Here is an 18010-nt window from a genome sequence, read left to right on the forward strand (position 1 = left end):
TGGAGACCTGTCTCAGTGGACTAATCCATTGTGGACGCCTGTCTGAGTGGACTAATCCATTGTGGAGACCCGTCTGAGTGGACTAATCCATTGTGGAGACCTGTCTGAGTGGACTAATCCATTGTGGAGACCTGTCTCAGTGGACTAATCCATTGTGGAGACCCGTCTCAGTGGACTAATCCATTGTGGAGACCTGTCTCAGTGGACTAATCCATTGTGGAGACCTGTCTCAGTGGACTAATCCATTGTGGAGACCCGTCTCAGTGGACTAATCCATTGTGGAGACCCGTCTCAGTGGACTAATCCATTGTGGAGACTGTGGGGATGGTTCACCAGTATCACCAGTAGTAGATGTACTGTTCATTCCCATAATTTCTCATCTACAATGTTTATTTGGTTACTGTAATTTCTGTTGATGCATTCAATATATTATTATTATTATTAATATTTTACAGTTCTCATTGTCAGAGTGGATATGTTGTTTGCAGAGTGCACAACCTAGATACAATGCTATTTTATAACAAATAAATTGACAACAGACTTACAGCATGCTCATAGGGAACAAGCACAGCACTGATGGTTGGCTGAGAGAAATTGATAATACAAATATTGTGGGGGGGCTTTTAGACTTCAGTGTGGTTTTGACATTATTGATTATAGTCTGCTGCTGGAATAACTTGTGTTATGGCTTTACACCCCCTGCTATATTGTGGATAAAGAGTTACCTGTCTAACAGAACACAGAGGGGCCTTCCGAGTGGCACAGTGGTCTAAGGCGTCTCTACAGATCCGGGTTTGATCCCAGGCTGTGTCGCAGCCGGCTGAGACGGGGAGACCAATGAGGCTGCGCACAATTGGCCCAGCGTCGTCCGGGTTAGGGGAGGGTTTGGGCAGCCGGGATGTCCTTGTCCCATCGCGCTCTAGCGACTCCTGTGGCAGGCCGGGCGCAATGCTGACACTGTCACCAGTTGTACGGTGTTTCCTCCGACACATTGGTGCTTCCGGGTTAAGCGGGCATTGTGTCAAGAAGCAGTGCGTTTTGTGTTTTGGAGGACGCATGGCTCTAGACCTTCGCCTCTCCCGAGTCTGTACGGGAGTTGCAGCGGTGGGACAAGACTATAACTACCAATTGGGGAGATAAAGGGGTAAAAAATAAGACAACTCAGAGGGAGTTATATATTGGAAGCCTCTCCAACATAATCCCGGTAGAATCATGAATTCCCCAGGGTTGCTGTCTAGGCTGAGTAAAGATGGTATGTCTATGTATGCGGATGACTCAACACTATACACTATACAGCTACTACAGCAACTGAAATGACTGCAACACTTAACAAAGAGCTGCAGTTAGTTTCAGAGTGGGTGGCAAGGAATAAGTTAGTCCTAAATATTTCAAAAACTAAAAGCATTGTATTTGGGACAAATCATTCACTAAACCTCAACTAAATCTTGTAATAAATAATGTGGAAATTAAGCAAGTTGAGGTAACTAAACTGCTTGGAGTAACCTTGGATTGTAAACTGTCATGGTTAAAACATATTGATACAACAGTAGCTAAGATGGGGAGAAGTCTGTCTGTAATAAAGCGCTGCTCTACCTTCTTAACAGCACTATCAACAAGGCAGGCCCTAGTTTTGTCTTACCTGGTCTACTGTTCAGTTGTGGCACCTTACAATTGGCTCAGAACAGGGCAGCACGGATGGCCCTTGGATGTACACAGAGAGCAAACAATAAGATGGATGTCAATCTCTTCTGCCTCAAACTAGCACAAAGTTCAGACACCCATGCATACCACACAAGACATGCCACCAGAGGTCTCTTCACAGTCCCCAATTCCAGAACAGACTATGGGAGGCGCACAGTACTACATAGAGCCATGACTACATGGAACTCTATTCCATACCAGGTAACTGATGCAAGCAGTAGAATCAGATTTTAAAAACAGATAAAAAATACACCTTATAGAACAGCAGGGACTGTGAAGTAACACAAACATAGGCACAGACACATGCATACACACACATGATAAAATACACACTATACACACACGTACACATGTATTTTGTGTTGTAGATATGTGGTAGTGGAGTATGGGCCTGAGGGCACACACTTAGTGTGCTGTGAATTCTGTAATGAATGTATTCTAATGTTTTAAAAATTGTAAAACTGCCTTCATTTAGCCAAACCCCAGGAAGAGGCAGCAGCTAATGGGGATCCATAATAAATACATAAATTAACCTAGGCTACACTTGTGAGAAACACATTTTGGTTATTTCATTCCATTTACAAGTGTAAGCTATTTTTAGTTGGCAATGGCAATAGAAGTTACTTTTAGATTTGTATAATTCTCATTTAGATTTACATATATTTTTTAATAATCACATGACAATGATATACGAAGACTTTATTATAAAATAAATTAAAATTGTTCAACGGGAAATGTTCATATGTTCATAACTGGCACGTAGATAGGTAGAAATGGTAAGATAACTTGGCAGAATCTGTGAAGGCCACCAGCAGTGGAAGGAGGAGGTTTGGGAACAGGTTATTAAAAATAAATCTGGTTAGGCTATATTAATCTCTGGCTCCCTCTTTCGTAATTTGTGTGTTTAAATTTGTCATCGCAGTGCTTAAAGCATCAGCCAATCTCAGTAGCCTACTAATTGTTGATTTTATTCAAACATATAGGGTGTTTATTTTTGAGAAAAATACACGTTTAAAAATTTCGACCAGTTGATTGGTCGAAAACAACAGAAGACTATTGGTTGACCAATATTATAATTTTTTTGTTGGCGACAGCTCTAGCATTTGGCTTCTGGACAACGAAAGAAAGTTGGTAGGAAAATTAATTAACAGGAGAGAATGGCATGTGAGGAAGTCTTTCATAGGCAGCACGCGTGGCAAAAGGCCTAGCTGATTATTGAGTTGCAGAGAAGATAATGTGTCTTGAGTATAATTTAAAATGTTGACCCAAGAAGAAGAGGGGTGTGTGGCGAAGATAGCCTATAGGCGGGTCTCGTTGCAGAATCATGAGCTCAGCTCTCCAGAATCCACTCCGCTGTCTCCCGCCAATTCTTGCGCATTTGTTGTTTCATGTGAATTTTTAGCCCTTTTATTGCTTTTATTGCTTTTATTGCTTTTGATCAATTCATATGTCACCAGTCGTAAATGTACTGTTAATCCCTGTCATTTGGTTACATACATTTTTGTTAATTTATTTGTATTATTAATTAGGCCTACAGTCATTGTAATGTTCTCGGAGTGGAAACGTTGTTTGCACAGTTCACAACCTGCTACACTTGTGACAACGTGAGTTTTGGTTTATTTATTCGTACCATCATTTACGAGTTGTCCATTTTCTCCTTGTCTTTTGTTTGTAGAGCTCCATATGAGCATGAGTCTGGTTTCTCTGTCTGGTTAATGATGAATAATGAGTGCACGCCCCTGACCACGCATAGCCTACCTTGCCTACTGCTCACAAATGTAGGAACGTGCCCATTTTGGGATGTTTGATTTCTGATTGGCTTAGTCACCACATCCACCACTAATAAGCTGAGATTCTCACTCATTATTTCTTCACCTCACAAAGTCAACGAAGTCTGTTTTTTTAACATCCATTGCGAATGACCTCCTAAAAGGTCCTCACAGTAGGCCTATTTCTGAGTACCATCTCTGAGTACCATGCGCTCATTTAGGCTATTTAGCCCGCCAATGGGCGGCAGGTAGCCTAGTGGTTAGAGCGTTGGACTTGTAACCGAAAGGTTGCTGGATCGAATCCCTGAGCTGACAAGGTGTAACATCTGTCCTTCTGCCCCTGAACAAGGCAGTTAACCCAGTGTTCCGAGGCCGTCATTGTAAATAAGAATTTGTTCTTAACTGACTTGCCAAGTTAAATAAAAAATGATTACGGCGTATCAATGTGTCCATATGGCAGAGGCTGGTGCTTTAGTTGATTGTTAGCGTTTCTATTTTTATCAGTTAATTAAGATTTTTAGGATTAACCACGTGACAATGATTTTGAGGATCGAAAAACGTTATTATTGAAATGAAACTGTTCCACAAAAATGCACATATGAAAATCATAATTGACACGCAGACTGGTAGAAATGGTAGGATACGTTGTATGCTTCCCCAAACTTGAAACTCACCCGCCGCCTATGAAGTCTTTATAAAATAATTGCGTACACCTTTCTATGGTCGGATTTTCAAACAATTAAGTATGTTTTCAAAATGCATACTGTCTCCAGCTCATATAGTAAAGTGGTGGGTGAAACGCTGATGGCCTATCTAATGATGTTTTTCCTCCCGGACCGGATACAATTTATCGAATGTTCATTTTTATTTAACGGCCGTCAATTACCGCCTAACGGAAACCCTGAATCAGGACACCCCATAAGCGTAAAGGATATGAATATTGATGTTAGTCTAGACCCCTGTTTTTAAAGAACCCCAAGAGTTAATAATTGATTCACACGCGTCTGTCAGACCCTCATTCAGGTTCCCTGGTGGAGCCATGTTGGCTCCCAGTATTTTTTCAGCAGGCCCACAGGCCCAGCCCTGGGCAGGTCTAAGTGGAAGCCATCTAGGGGCCTGTTTGATTTATAATTGATTAGTGCAGCTCCATGTCATCTTCTTTAGCTGTCCTTCCCAGAATATGACAGCTTCAGGCTCCCTGCTTTTCCAAACAGGAATAAATTAGCTCACCTCTTGAATCAAACCAAATCCAAGTTTATTGGTTGCATACACACATTTGCAGATGTTATCACAGGTGCAGCGAAATGCTTGCTTCTAGCTGTACCCTAGCAATACAAAACAATATGCACATCATCCAAAAAGGAAGTAAAAGAAGGAAATTAAGAAATATCAGAGTGAGCACCGGAATATATATACAGCTCTAGAAAAAATTAAGAGACCACTGCAAAATTATCAGTTTCTCTGGTTTTACTATTTATAGGTCTGTGTTTGGGTAAAATTAAGATTTTTGTTTTGTTCTATAAACTACTGACAACATTTCTCCCAAATTCCAAATAAAAATATTGTAATTTAGAGCATTTATTTGCAGAAAATGAGAACTGGTCAGAATAACAAAAAATATGCAGTGTTGTCAGACCTCGAATAATGCAAAGAAAATAAGTTCATATTCATTTTTAAACAACACAATACTATTTTTTTTAACTGAGGAAGAGTTCAGAAATAAATATTTGGTGGAATAACCCTGATTTTCAATCACAGCTTTTACCAGTCTTTCACATTGATGTTGGGTGACTTTATGCCACTCCTGGCGAAAAAATTCAAGCAGCTCGGCTTTGTTTGATGGCTTGTGACCATCCGTCTCACATTCCAGAGGTTTTCAACGGGCTTCAGGTCTGGAGGTTGGGCTGGTCATGACAGGGTCTTGATCTGGAGGTCCTCCATCCACACCTTGATTGACCTGGCTGTGTGGCATGGAGCATTGTCCTGCTGGAAAAACCAATCCTCAGAGTTGGGGAACATTGTCAGAGCAGAAGGAAGCAGGGTTTCCTCCAGGACAACCTTGTACGTGGCTTGATTCATGCGTCCTTCACAAAGACAAATCTGCCCGATTCCAGCCTTGCTGAAGCACCCCCAGATCATCACCGATCCTCCACCAACTTTCACAGTGGGTGTGAGACCTGGAGAGGCCTACAAGCCACAGAGACCTGGAGAGGCCTACAAGCCACAGTGTCTTGCACCCACTGTGAAATTTGGTGGAGGATGAACAAAAATGTTCATTTTACCCAAATAGTAATTTTGCAGTGGTCTCTTTAATTTTTTACAGAGCTGTATACATACATACAAACTTTTAACAAGACACACCTGTTAAATGAAATGCATTCTAGGTGACTACCTCATGAAGCTGGTTGGGAGAATGCCAAGGGTGTGCAAAGCTGCCATCAAGGCAAATATATTTTGAATTGTTTACTACATGATTCCATATGTGTTATTTTATAGTTTTGATGTCTTCACTATTATTCTCCAATGTAGAAAATATTAAAAATTAAAATAAACCCTTGAATGAGTAGGTGTGTCAACTTTTGACAGGTACCATATATATATATATATACAGTGGGGAGAACAAGTATTTGATACACTGCCGATTTTGCAGGTTTTCCTACTTACAAAGCATGTAGAGGTCTGTAATTTTTATCATAGGTACACTTCAACTGTGAGAGACAGAATCTAAAACAAAAATCCAGAATATCACATTGTATGATTTTTAAGTAATTCATTTGCATATTATTGCATGACATAAGTATTTGATACATCAGAAAAGCAGAGCTTAATATTTGGTACAGAAACCTTTGTTTGCAATTACAGAGATCTTACATTTCCTGTAGTTCTTGGCCAGGTTTGCACACACTGCAGCAGGGATTTTGGCCCACTCCTCCATACAGACCTTCTCCAGATCCTTCAGGTTTCGTGGCTGTCGCTGGGCAATACGGACCTTCAGCTACCTCCAAAGATTTTCTATTGGGTTCAGGTCTGGAGACTGGCTAGGCCACTCCAGGACCTTGAGATGCTTCTTACGGAGCCACTCCTTAGTTGCCCTGGCTGTGTGTTTCGGGTCGTTGTCATGCTGGAAGACCCAGCCACAACCCATCTTCAATGCTCTTACTGAGGGAAGGAGGTTGTTGGCCAAAATCTCGCAATACATGGCCCCATCCATCCTCCCCTCAATACGGTGCAGTCGTCCTGTCCCCTTTGCAGAAAAGCATCCCCAAAGAATGATGTTTCCACCTCCATGCTTCACGGTTGGGATGGTGTTCTTGGGGTTGTACTCATCCTTCTTCTTCCTCCAAAAACGGCGAGTGGAGTTTAGACCAAAAAGCTCTATTTTTGTCTCATCAGACCACATGACCTTCTCCCATTCCTCCTCTGGATCATCCAGATGGTCATTGGCTAACTTCAGACGGGCCTGGACATGCGCTGGCTTGAGCAGGGGGACCTTGCGTGCGCTGCAGTATTTTAATCCATGACGGCGTAGTGTGTTACTAATGGTTTTCTTTGAGACTGTGGTCCCATCTCTCTTCAGGTCATTGACCAGGTCCTGCCGTGTAGTTCTGGGCTGATCCCTCACCTTCCTCCTGATCATTGATGCCCCACGAGGTGAGATCTTGCATGGAGCCCCAGACCGAGGGTGATTGACCGTCATCTTGAACTTCTTCCATTTTCTAATAATTGCGCCAACAGTTGTTGCCTTCTCACCAAGCTGCTTGCCTATTGTCCTGTAGCCCATCCCAGCCTTGTGCAGGTCTACAATTTAGCCCTGATGTCCTTACACAGCTCTCTGGTCTTGGCCATTGTGGAGAGGTTGGAGTCTGTTTGATTGAATGTGTGGACAGGAAGACCCTGTCTTTTATACAGGTAACGAGTTCAAACAGGTGCAGTTAATACAGGTAATGAGTGGAGAACAGGAGGGCTTCTTAAAGAAAAACTAACAGGTCTGTGAGAGCCGGAATTCTTAATGGTTGGTAGGTGATCAAATACTTATGTCATGCAATAAAATGCAAATTAATTACTTAAAAATCATACAATATGTTTTTCTGGATTTTTGTTTTAGATTCCGTCTCTCACAGTTGAAGTGTAACTATGATAAAAATGACAGACCTCCACATGCTTTGTAAGTAGGAAAACCTGCAAAATCGGCAGTGTATCAAATACTTGTTCCCCCCACTGTATATATATATATATATGCATACAGTTTAAGTCGGAAGTTTACATACACTTAGGTTGGAGTCATTAAAACTCGTTTTTCAACCACTCCACAAATTTCTTGTTAACAAACTATAGTTTTGGCAAGTCGGTTAGGACATCTACTTTGTGCATGACACAAGTCATTTTTCCAACAATTGTTTACAGACAGATTATTTCACTTATAATTCACTATCACAATTCCAGTGGGTCAGAAGTTTACATATACTAAGTTGACTTCTGCCTTTAAACAGCTTGGAAAATTCCAGAAGATTATGCCATAACTTTAGAAGCTTCTGATAGGCTAATTGACATCATTTGAGTTCATTGGAGGTGTACCTGTGGATTTATTTCAAGGCCTACCTTCAAACTCAGTGCCTCTGCTTGACATTATGGAAAATCAAAAGAAATCAGCCAAGACCTCAGAAAAAAAATTGTAGACCTCCACAAGTCTGGTTCATCCTTGGGAGCAATTTCCAAATGCCTGAAGGTACCACGTTTATCTGTACAAACAATAGTACGCAAGAATCAACACCATGGGACTACACAGCCGTCATACCGCTCAGGAAGGAGACGCATTCTGTCTCCCAGAGATGAACATACTTTGGTGCGAAAAGTGTAAATCAATCCTAGAACAACAGCAAAAGACCTTGTGAAGATGCTGGAGGAAACGGGTACAAAAGTATCTACAGTGGGGAGAACAAGTATTTGATACACTGCCGATTTTGCAGGTTTTCCTACTTACAAAGCATGTAGAGGTCTGTAATTTTTATCATAGGTACACTTCAACTGTGAGAGACGGAATCTAAAACAAAAATCCAGAAAATCACATTGTATGATTTTTAAATAATTAATTTGCATTTTATTGCATGGCATAAGTATTTGATCACCTACCAACCAGTAAGAATTCCGGCTCTCACAGACCTGTTAGTTTTTCTTTAAGAAGCCCTCCTGTTCTCCACTCATTACCTGTATTAACTGCACCTGTTTGAACTCGTTACCTGTATAAAAGACACCTGTCCACACACTCAATCAAACAGATTCCAACCTCTCCACAATGGCCAAGACCAGAGAGCTGTGTAAGGACATCAGGGATAAAATTGTAGACCTGCACAAGGCTGGGATGGGCTGCAGGACAATAGGCAAGCAGCTTGGTGAGAAGGAAAAAACTGTTGGCGCAATTATTAGAAAATGGAAGAAGTTCAAGATGACGGTCAATCACCCTCGGTCTGGGGCTCCATGCAAGATTTCACCTCGTGGGGCATCAATGATCATGAGGAAGGTGAGGGATCAGCCCAGAACTACACGGCAGGACCTGGTCAATGACCTGAAGAGAGCTGGGACCACAGTCTCAAAGAAAACCATTAGTAACACACTACGCCGTCATGGATTAAAATCCTGCATTGCACGCAAGGTCCCCCTGCTTAAGCCAGTGCATGTCCAGGCCTGTCTGAAGTTTGCCAATGACCATCTGGATGATCCAGAGGAGGAATGGGAGAAGGTCATGTGGTCTGATGAGACAAAAATAGAGCTTTTTGGTCTAACTCCACTCGCCGTGTTTGGAGGAAGAAGAAGTATGAGTACAACCCCAAGAACACCATCCCAACCGTGAAGCATGGAGGTGGAAACATCATTCTTTGGGGATGCTTTTCTGCAAAGGGGACAGGACGACTGCACCGTATTGAGGGGAGGATGGATGGGGCCATGTATCGCGAGATCTTGGCCAACAACCTCCTTCCCTCAGTAAGAGCATTGAAGATGGGTCGTGGCTGGGTCTTCCAGCATGACAACGACACGAAGTACACAGCCATGGCAACTAAGGAGTGGCTCCGTAAGAAGCATCTCAAGGTCCTGGAGTGGCCTAGCCAGTCTCCAGACCTGAACCCAATAGAAAATCTTTGGAGGGAGCTGAAACTCCGTATTGCCCAGCGACAGCCCCGAAACCTGAAGGATCTGGAGAAGATCTGTAGGGAGGAGTGGGCCAAAATCCCTGCTGCAGTGTGTGCAAACCTAGTCAAGAACTACAGGAAACGTATGATCTCTGTAATTGCAAACAAAGGTTTCTGTACCAAATATTAAGTTCTGCTTTTCTGATGTATCAAATACTTATGTCATGCAATAAAATGCAAATTAATTACTTAAAAATCATACAATGTGATTTTCTGGATTTTTGTTTTAGATTCCGTCTCTCATAGTTGAAGTGTACCTATGATAAAAATTACAGACCTCTACATGCTTTGTAAGTAGGAAAACCTGCAAAATCGGCAGTGTATCAAATACTTGTTCTCCCCACTGTATATCCACAGTTAAATGAGTCCTGTATCGACATAACCTGAAAGGCCACTCAGCAAGGAGGAATCCACTGCTCCAAAACCGCCATAAAAAAGCCAGACTACGGTTTGCAACCGCACATGGGAACAAAGATTGTACTTTTTGGAGAAATCTCCTCTGGTCTGATGAAACAAAAATAGAACTGTTTGGCCATAATGGCCATCGTTCTGTTTGGAGGAAAAAGTGGGAGGCTTGCAAGCCGAAGAACACCATCCCAACCGTGAAGCACGGGGGTGGCAGCATCATGTTGTGGGGGTGCTTTGCTGCAGGAGGGACTGGTGCACATCACAAAGTAGATGGTATCATGAGGGAGGGAAATTATGTGGATATATTGAAGCAACATCTCAAGACATCAGTCAGGAAGTTAAAGCTTGGTCGCAAATGGGTCTTCCAAATGGACAATGACCCCAAGCATACTTCCAAAGTTGTGGCAAAATGGCTTAAGGACAACAAAGTCAAGGTATTGGAGTGGTCATCACAAAGCCCTGACCTCAATCCTATAGAACATTTGTGGGCAGAACTGTAAAAGCGTGTGCGAGCGAGGAGGCCCACAAACCTGACTCAGCTACACCAGCTCTGTCAGGAGGAATGGGCCAAAATTCACCCAACTTATTGTGGGAATCTTGTGGAAGGCTACCCAAAACGTTTCGTCCAAGTTAAACAATTTAAAGGCAATGCTACCAAATATTAATTGAGTGTATGTAACTTCTGACCCACTGGGAATGTAATGAAAGAAAGAAAGAAATCTCTACTATTATTCTGCCATTTTACATTATTAAAATGAAGTGGTGATCCTAACTGACCTAAGACAGGGAACTTTTACGAGGATTAAATGTCAGGAATTGTGAAAAACTGAGTTTAAATGTATTTGGCTAAGGTGTATGTAAACTTCCGACTTCAACTCTACATACATGCATACAAACAGTGCATTTGGAAAGTATTCAGACCCCTTCTCTTTTCCCACATTTTGTTACATTACAGCCTTATTGTAAAATGGATTCCATTTTTTCCCCTCATCAATCTACAGACAATACCCCATAATAACGAAAACCAAGCCATGATGTCGAAGGATTTTTTATTTGAATTGTCCTTAGAGTTGCGCCGCCGTCTCCACTGTGTGTGAAGTGACCATTTTAGGTCATCAGTTATGTGCATGCCAAGAAATTTGAATCCTTTGACCCTCTCCCCTCCGGCCCCGTGGATGGGGGCGTGCTCTCTCTGCAGTCTCCTGCAGTCCACGATCTCCCACATACGTCCCGTGTCTGAGCACCTTGAATTGCGACTCCACTTCCCTGTACTGCCGTTTTGCCTCTGCTATTTGGAGGTCATAGCTGGTCTGTTGTGCACGTCCATGTTTCCAGTCACCTTACCATGGTTAAAAGCCGTGGTTCGCGCTTTGTTTGGCATGAATGCTGCCATCTGTCCATTATTTTTGGGTTTGGGTAAGTTTTAAACCTCAGTGGGAACAACATAGTCTATGCACTTCCTGATGAACCGGGTCAGTGTATACATCGATACTATTCTGAGGCGACCAGGAACATCGCTTCAATCACACAGACTGGGAAATCTACAACGTAGTGGCAATGACCTAAGAACATTTTCTAGTGAGGTAATGTGGGCGGCATTTGATGGTGAGGTATTCTGCGCAATGGACAGAGAACCCGGCTATCTGAATGGACAGGGACGAAATATCCTGAGAGAACCATGATTCCGTAAACAGAGTATGTTACAGTCTCTGATGTCTCTCTGGAAGTAGATCCTCGCCCTGAGCTTGTGTACTTTATTGTCCAGGGACTGAACTTTAGCGAGTAATATGCGGTGGATGGTTTGCAAATCGCCTGAGTTTGACTAGGGCCCCACTTCTTCCTCTTCTCCGGTGTCAGCGTTTTGGTACAGCCCCCAGGATGAATAGAGCTGGCTTGGGTAGTTCAAACAGGATCCAGGTCAGGGAAGTTGAATTTCTGCTTGAATTACTGGTGAGTGACCGCCAATCTAATGTCCAAAAGTTGTTTTCATCTGTAGGTAATAATACAAGAAATGTTCTTAGCAAATAATATAAGAAATAACAAAACCCCAAAATACTGTCGGCACCTTATTGTCATTTGGACATATTGTTGAACATGGAACTTGGAACAGAATGTAAGCAGCTAGACTATAAAGTTAATATCTATCTCTGGATCAGAAACGTAATCACGTCTGTAATAATCATCTCTCTTAATCAACTTGATGGATGAACAAGAAAGTGTGTCTGTAACATAACTGTAGTACAGTGCTACTGACGCTCTCGGGTTATTTCTGAGAGGGAGGAGTGGATGTGAATAGTAGTACGTCATTGTGCCCAGATAGCAGATGCTGGGTGAGGTGAGGAGGAGGGGGGAGAATTGTACGTGATGGGTTTATATCCTTTCACCATAATCACCCCTTCCAACTACCCTCTTCACCCTCCCCTGCCATAGCTACCAACTAGGCCCACTAGAGAACCATAGGCCAGTTTAAACAAAAAAAAACATCTGCTCCTGCACACACACACACACACACACACACACACACACACACACACACACACACACACACACACACACAAACCTTAACCTCGAAGTGTTTTTTTTTTCCTTCCAGTGGTAGCTGTTAGCATGTAGCTATGCACATCACCAGGCTAGGAACAGCTGCTCTCTCTGTTATTGTTGTTCCCCGAGGGCCACCGCACTGCTGAGTCTGGGATCAGGTGTGTTACACTTAATCGTGACCCCCTCATATGTCCAATCGTGTGGTTCTGTGACATTGTAGTTGTGTGAATTAGAGCTCTGACACAAAGAAAGGTGCCGATCACTCATGATGCCTGTAGGAATTTAAAGATCTCCATCTGTTTTTGCTGTGTTGGTTCAGTGTGATTGTCCTGTGAAGAATAGTCTTTACAAATGGAGGTAGTGGTCTGCTGAATGGAGGGCTTAGGGGAAGAATGGGCTTTTCACAACCAAGGGACCAAAAACACTCAACATCAACCATTTTAAAACTAAGGGCTGTTCGGTGAAGACACTCCCATTTCCCTTGCCCCAGACACACACACACTCATAGTCATACTCTGACACACACACACACACACACACTCATAGTCATACTCTGACACACACACTTCACCCGTCTTTCTTTCTGTTCAGACAGCTGGGAGGTACCATGGGGGCCTAGGATGGGACCCCCAGAGCTAGTTTAGCCACCTGTCCTGTCCACTGGTGTGTGTGTGTGTGTGACGGGATGATTATTGTGTGTTCTGTTCATGTGTACTAAATGAGTGAAAGGAAAGGTGGAGGTAGGTTTCTGTGGAGAAGTGAGAGGTGGAGGTAGGTTTCTGTGGAGAAGTGAGAGTAGAGGTGGAGGTAGGTTTCTGTGGAGAAGTGAGAGTAGAGGTGGAGGTAGGTTTCTGTGGAGAAGTGAGAGTAGAGGTGGAGGTAGGTTTCTGTGGAGAAGTGAGAGTAGAGGTGGAGGTAGGTTTCTGTGGAGAAGTGAGAGTAGAGGTGGAGGTAGGTTTCTGTGGAGAAGTGAGAGTAGAGGTGGAGGTAGGTTTCTGTGGAGAAGTGAGAGTAGAGGTGGAGGTAGGTTTCTGTGGAGAAGTGAGAGTAGAGGTGGAGGTAGGTTTCTGTGGAGAAGTGAGAGTAGAGGTGGAGGTAGGTTTCTGTGGAGAAGTGAGAGTAGAGGTGGAGGTAGGTTTCTGTGGAGAAGTGAGAGTAGAGGTGGAGGTAGGTTTCTGTGGAGAAGTGAGAGTAGAGGTGGAGGTAGGTTTCTGTGGAGAAGTGAGAGTAGAGGTGGAGGTAGGTTTCTGTGGAGAAGTGAGAGTAGAGGTGGAGGTAGGTTTCTGTGGAGAAGTGAGAGGAGAGGTGGAGGTAGGTTTCTGTGGAGAAGTGAGAGGAGAGGTGGAGGTAGGTTTCTGTGGAGAAGTGAGAGGAGAGGTGGAGGTAGGTTTCTGTGGAGAAGTGAGAGGAGAGGTGGAGGTAGGTTTCTGTGGAGAAGTGAGAGGAGAGGTGGAGGTAGGTTTCTGTGGAGAAGTGAGAGGAGAGGTGGAGGTAGGTTTCTGTGGAGAAGTGAGAGGAGAGGTGGAGGTAGGTTTCTGTGGAGAAGTGAGAGGAGAGGTGGAGGTAGGTTTCTGTGGAGAAGTGAGAGGAGAGGTGGAGGTAGGTTTCTGTGGAGGTAGGTTTCTGTGGAGAGGTGGAGGTAGGTTTCTGTGGAGAGGTGGAGGTAGGTTTCTGTGGAGAGGTGGAGGTAGGTTTCTGTGGAGAGGTGGAGGTAGGTTTCTGTGGAGAGGTGGAGGTAGGTTTCTGTGGAGAGGTGGAGGTAGGTTTCTGTGGAGAAGTGAGAGGTGGAGGTAGGTTTCTGTGGAGAAGTGAAAGGAGAGGTGGAGGTAGGTTTCTGTGGAGAAGTGAAAGGAGAGGTGGAGGTAGGTTTCTGTGGAGAAGTGAGAGGAGAGGTGGAGGTAGGTTTCTGTGGAGAAGTGAGAGGAGAGGTGGAGGTAGGTTTCTGTGGAGAAGTGAGAGGAGAGGTGGAGGTAGGTTTCTGTGGAGAAGTGAGAGGAGAGGTGGAGGTAGGTTTCTGTGGAGAAGTGAGAGGAGAGGTGGAGGTAGGTTTCTGTGGAGAAGTGAGAGGAGAGGTGGAGGTAGGTTTCTGTGGAGAAGTGAGAGGTGGAGGTAGGTTTCTGTGGAGAAGTGAGAGGAGAGGTGGAGGTAGGTTTCTGTGGAGAAGTGAGAGGAGAGGTGGAGGTAGGTTTCTGTGGAGAAGTGAGAGGAGAGGTGGAGGTAGGTTTCTGTGGAGAAGTGAGAGGAGAGGTGGAGGTAGGTTTCTGTGGAGAAGTGAGAGGTGGAGGTAGATTTCTGTGGAGAAGTGAGAGGTGGAGGTAGGTTTCTGTGGAGAAGTGAGAGGTGGAGGTAGGTTTCTGTGGAGAAGTGAGAGGTGGAGGTAGGTTTCTGTGGAGAAGTGAGAGGAGAGGTGGAGGTAGGTTTCTGTGGAGAGGTGGAGGTAGGTTTCTGTGGAGAGGTGGAGGTAGGTTTCTGTGGAGAGGTGGAGGTAGGTTTCTGTGGAGAGGTGGAGGTAGGTTTCTGTGGAGAAGTGAAAGGAGAGGTGGAGGTAGGTTTCTGTGGAGAAGTGAAAGTAGAGGTGGAGGTAGGTTTCTGTGGAGAAGTGAAAGGAGAGGTGGAGGTAGGTTTCTGTGGAGAAGTGAGAGGTGGAGGTAGGTTTCTGTGGAGAAGTGAGAGGTGGAGGTAGGTTTCTGTGGAGAAGTGAGAGGTGGAGGTAGGTTTCTGTGGAGAAGTGAGAGGTGGAGGTAGGTTTCTGTGGAGAAGTGAGAGGTGGAGGTAGGTTTCTGTGGAGAAGTGAGAGGAGAGGTGGAGGTAGGTTTCTGTGGAGAAGTGAGAGGAGAGGTGGAGGTAGGTTTCTGTGGAGAGGTGGAGGTAGGTTTCTGTGGAGAGGTGGAGGTAGGTTTCTGTGGAGAGGTGGAGGTAGGTTTCTGTGGAGAGGTGGAGGTAGGTTTCTGTGGAGAGGTGGAGGTAGGTTTCTGTGGAGAGGTGGAGGTAGGTTTCTGTGGAGAGGTGGAGGTAGGTTTCTGTGGAGAAGTGAAAGGAGAGGTGGAGGTAGGTTTCTGTGGAGAAGTGAAAGGAGAGGTGGAGGTAGGTTTCTGTGGAGAAGTGAGAGGTGGAGGTAGGTTTCTGTGGAGAAGTGAGAGGTGGAGGTAGGTTTCTGTGGAGAAGTGAGAGGAGAGGTGGAGGTAGGTTTCTGAGGAGAGGTGGAGGTAGGTTTCTGTGGAGAAGTGAGAGGAGAGGTGGAGGTAGGTTTCTGTGGAGAAGTGAGAGGTGGAGGTAGGTTTCTGTGGAGAAGTGAGAGGTGGAGGTAGGTTTCTGTGGAGAAGTGAGAGGAGAGGTGGAGGTAGGTTTCTGTGGAGAAGTGAGAGGTGGAGGTAAGTTTCTGTGGAGAAGTGAGAGGAGAGGTGGAGGTAGGTTTCTGTGGAGAAGTGAGAGGAGAGGTGGAGGTAGGTTTCTGTGGAGAAGTGAGAGGAGAGGTGGAGGTAGGTTTCTGTGGAGAAGTGAGAGGAGAGGTGGAGGTAGGTTTCTGTGGAGAAGTGAGAGGAGAGGTGGAGGTAGGTTTCTGTGGAGAGGTGGAGGTAGGTTTCTGTGGAGAAGTGAGTGGTGGAGGTAGGTTTCTTTGGAGAAGTGAGTGGTGGAGGTAGGTTTCTTTGGAGAAGTGAGAGGTGGAGGTAGATTTCTGTGGAGAAGTGAGAGGTGGAGGTAGATTTCTGTGGAGAAGTGAGAGGTGGAGGTAGGTTTCTGTGGAGAGGTGGAGGTAGGTTTCTGTGGAGAGGTGGAGGTAGGTTTCTGTGGAGAGGTGGAGGTAGGTTTCTGTGGAGAGGTGGAGGTAGGTTTCTGTGGAGAGGTGGAGGTAGGTTTCTGTGGAGAGGTGGAGGTAGGTTTCTGTGGAGAGGTGGAGGTAGGTTTCTGTGGAGAGGTGGAGGTAGGTTTCTGTGGAGAGGTGGAGGTAGGTTTCTGTGGAGAGGTGGAGGTAGGTTTCTGTGGAGAGGTGGAGGTAGGTTTCTGTGGAGAGGTGGAGGTAGGTTTCTGTGGAGAAGTGGAGGTAGGTTTCTGTGGAGAAGTGGAGGTAGGTTTCTGTGGAGAAGTGGAGGTAGGTTTCTGTGGAGAAGTGGAGGTAGGTTTCTGTGGAGAAGTGAGAGGAGAGGTGGAGGTAGGTTTCTGTGGAGAAGTGAGAGGAGAGGTGGAGGTAGGTTTCTGTGGAGAAGTGAGAGGTGGAGGTAGGTTTCTGTGGAGAAGTGAGAGGTGGAGGTAGGTTTCTGTGGAGAAGTGAGAGGTGGAGGTAGGTTTCTGTGGAGAAGTGAGAGGTGGAGGTAGGTTTCTGTGGAGAAGTGAGAGGTGGAGGTAGGTTTCTGTGGAGGTAGGTTTCTGTGGAGAAGTGAGAGGTGGAGGTAGGTTTCTGTGGAGAAGTGAGAGGTGGAGGTAAGTTTCTGTGGAGAAGTGAGAGGTGGAGGTAGGTTTCTGTGGAGAAGTGAGAGGAGAGGTGGAGGTAGGTTTCTGTGGAGAAGTGAGAGGTGGAGGTAAGTTTCTGTGGAGAAGTGAGAGGTGGAGGTAAGTTTCTGTGGAGAAGTGAGAGGTGGAGGTAGGTTTCTGTGGAGAAGTGAGAGGAGAGGTGGAGGTAGGTTTCTGTGGAGAATTGAGAGGAGAGGTGGAGGTAGGTTTCTGTGGAGAAGTGAGAGGAGAGGTGGATGTAGGTTTCTGTGGAGAAGTGAGAGGAGAGGTGGAGGTAGGTTTCTGTGGAGAAGTGAGAGGTGGAGGTAAGTTTCTGTGGAGAAGTGAGAGGTGGAGGTAAGTTTCTGTGGAGAAGTGAGAGGTGGAGGTAAGTTTCTGTGGAGAAGTGAGAGGTGGAGGTAGGTTTCTGTGGAGAAGTGAGAGGAGAGGTGGAGGTAGGTTTCTGTGGAGAAGTGAGAGGAGAGGTGGAGGTAGGTTTCTGTGGGGAAGTGAGAGGAGAGGTGGATGTAGGTTTCTGTGGAGAGGTGGAGGTAGGTTTCTGTGGAGAAGTGAGTGGTGGAGGTAGGTTTCTTTGGAGAAGTGAGAGGTGGAGGTAGATTTCTGTGGAGAAGTGAGAGGTGGAGGTAGATTTCTGTGGAGAAGTGAGAGGTGGAGGTAGGTTTCTGTGGAGAGGTGGAGGTAGGTTTCTGTGGAGAGGTGGAGGTATGTTTCTGTGGAGAGGTGGAGGTATGTTTCTGTGGAGAGGTGGAGGTAGGTTTCTGTGGAGAGGTGGAGGTAGGTTTCTGTGGAGAGGTGGAGGTAGGTTTCTGTGGAGAGGTGGAGGTAGGTTTCTGTGGAGAGGTGGAGGTAGGTTTCTGTGGAGAGGTGGAGGTAGGTTTCTGTGGAGAGGTGAGAGGTGGAGGTAGGTTTCTGTGGAGAAGTGAGAGGTGGAGGTAGGTTTCTGTGGAGAAGTGAGAG

The 18010-nt window shown here is 45.0% G+C and overlaps 1 protein-coding gene across 4 annotated transcripts in view; it reads left to right on the top strand.

The window, feature by feature from the left end:
• Positions 1 to 18010, top strand: part of LOC139548237 (protein FAM168A-like) — a 63772-nt gene that overhangs the window by 3517 nt on the left and 42245 nt on the right. The gene's annotated exons all lie outside the window — the stretch shown is intronic.

Source organism: Salvelinus alpinus, chromosome 21 (assembly GCF_045679555.1).
Source record: "Salvelinus alpinus chromosome 21, SLU_Salpinus.1, whole genome shotgun sequence".
In the NCBI taxonomy this organism is placed as follows: domain Eukaryota; kingdom Metazoa; phylum Chordata; class Actinopteri; order Salmoniformes; family Salmonidae; genus Salvelinus; species Salvelinus alpinus.